The 2,401-nt window shown below is 44.7% G+C and overlaps 1 long non-coding RNA gene across 1 annotated transcript; it reads left to right on the top strand.

The window, feature by feature from the left end:
- Positions 1-3: 3 nt before the first annotated feature.
- On the top strand, positions 4-1,664 carry LOC125613705. The gene is made up of 3 exons (XR_007344253.1): positions 4-78; positions 184-819; positions 915-1,664. It is a non-coding gene; the product is annotated as an uncharacterized LOC125613705 (long non-coding RNA).
- Positions 1,665-2,401: the final 737 nt, after the last annotated feature.

The raw sequence follows: 2,401 nt of genomic DNA, 5'->3' as shown, positions 1-2,401 counted from the left end.
GATCTGAGCTCCTGCAGTGGTCTGCTGGTGGGCAGAGGCAGTCATGGCCCGAGGCTCAGCTCCTGGGAGGGTCAGCCAGTGTTGGGATGGACCTGGACCTACCCTTTCCTGGGCTCCATGCAGGTTTTCAAGGCTGATCTGGGCAGAGCCTGAGCTCCAACAGGTGTCTGCCAGTGTGGGGAGGTGGTCCTGGGCCAGACCTGAGCTTGGTGCAGGTCTCCCAGTTGAGGGATGGACACTGGCCTACCCTGTGTCTGGCCTCCTGCCCAGGTCAGCGGGGGCAGATCTGGACTGTACATGAGCTCTCGTTGTTGTCTGCAGGTGAGTAGAAGCATTCTGGGCTGGGCCTGAGCATCCCTCTGCAGCTCCAGTGCATCTGGGAAGGGCCTGAGCTCTGGTGGGTATCTCTGGACCTTTATTTTATTCATTTGTTTGTAGAAGGTACTGAGAGTCAAACCCAGTGCCTCACACATGGGAGACAAGGGTTCTATCACGGAGTCACAACCTCAGCCCTATTTGCTTCTTGTTGACCTTTAATCATACCATCTTTTTGTTCTATATCATTTTTTTCATGCATGAATTTGAATTTTAATAAATAGCTATTATTTGATATCACCAGCAATGCTTCCCAAGCTGGCCCCAAAAGAGACCTTGATCCTCAGCAGGATTACATCCTACACATCCACGTCACCTCTGGCATAGGTGCGGAAGAGTGATAACTAAGACATGGTCCATGACTCTCAAGTTTTGGGAAAAATTGCTTTGAAGAGGTAAAGGATAAGCGGTCACTTGACAGAGACCCTGCAGAATTCAGAGCAGGTATGTTTTTGAATAAGATTTATGTATTGATAAAGTTTGTTTATTTCCTTTTTGCTGACGTTGATTTATCTGTGATTTTTTTCTTTTTGGAACAGGGATCAAACCCATGGCTTTGGGAATGAGAGGCAAGCACTTTGCGGCTTTGCCATTGATCTCTTCCCAGGCCATCCATTCATTGTCAGCGTGGGAATTTGGGGCTGCTTCTATGAATGAATCTACTATGAATATTAAAAAGAGACTGACCAATGGCGTTCATATGTGTCCAACGCAATTAGCATAACTTTGGGCCAATCTCATTGGTCCTTCTTTCAAATCCTAATTAGCATAAGTTTGGACCAATAGCATTGGACCAAGTGCTATATAAACCCCTTGGAGGCTGCTCTGAGGGAGAGAAGCTGCGGACGCCATCCAGATCGCTGCCCTCCAGTTCGAGTTCCCCGGAGATTCCCCGGAGTTCCGCCTGAGTGCCAAGGAAGTTCCAGCCTGCTTTGTTTCCCGGAGATGGTTCCTGGACTTTGTAGAGACTGCCGAAAGAAGAAGAAATGGTTGAGGATCTGCCGGGGTCTGCTGCAGCCCTGGATGGAATGGCCCGCCATGAAGAGCTAGGACTCCTCTCTGCTGCAGAGACCTCCCTGCCCCTCGCGGGCAGCCCCCTACCTGCCGGCAGAAGCCATGGAGTTTCGTCTTTGAACTCCGGTTTCAAAGGTATTGTTATATTCTAGATATTTAGTCTAAATATTGAAATTTGTTAATTTTAATTTCTAATAGTGAAAATTATGAGATTTATAAAGAATAGAAGATTATTTCCCACAGTTCTGGAGGTAAGAAGCCAGAAAAAGTCTGTCCCAATCGTTGTGTCGTCATTTGCTACTTTGTTTCCCTATTGCTGCCATGATTGTGAAGCATACCCTGAAATTAATGCTTCAATAAGTTTGGTTCCCTGAGTGTTGTGGACTTAATTGTGTCAGTGTGCCTATATTTGAAGTAGGTGAGTGCTTAAGGTTAAATGATGTCATAAATCTGGGTCTCAATCTCATGGGTTAGTATCATCATAAGAGCCAGCAGAGTTTGCTTTCTTTCTCCACCATGTGAGGACACAGAGAGAAGGTGGTCACCTTTACAGGAAGGTGAACTCTCACTGGAACCAAACCTCATAGCACTGGACCTCAAACTTTTAGCCTTTAAGGCTATGCTATTTCACTGTTGCATTCTGAACTGGCTGATACACTGAGTGAATGCAATGAGCAAACTTCCTACCATTCAATATTAGACATATGTAATTATATATTATGAAATAAGTCTGTTGTGATAAGCACTAAGATTTGTATATCCAACCATGCTTTTGACATCTCTACTTGGTTACTTCATGAGCACCTCAAAGTTGAAATGTCTTAAACTGAAAACTTGACTTTACTTCCTTACATTCTTATTCCCACTCTTCTCGATTTTAATACTACTTAATTGCACAAAATAATAGTATAATCTACCTGATGGATCAAATCAGAACACTGGGATCATCCTTGATTCCTTGCTATCCATCTTCTCCTATTTTACACCCATTGACAAATTCTGCTGTTACTGT

The sequence above is a fragment of the Marmota marmota genome, unplaced genomic scaffold (assembly GCF_001458135.2).
Source record: "Marmota marmota marmota unplaced genomic scaffold, marMar, whole genome shotgun sequence".
In the NCBI taxonomy this organism is placed as follows: domain Eukaryota; kingdom Metazoa; phylum Chordata; class Mammalia; order Rodentia; family Sciuridae; genus Marmota; species Marmota marmota.
The sequence above is the reverse complement of the archived record's forward strand: the minus strand, read 5'-3'. Positions and strand labels throughout refer to the sequence as shown.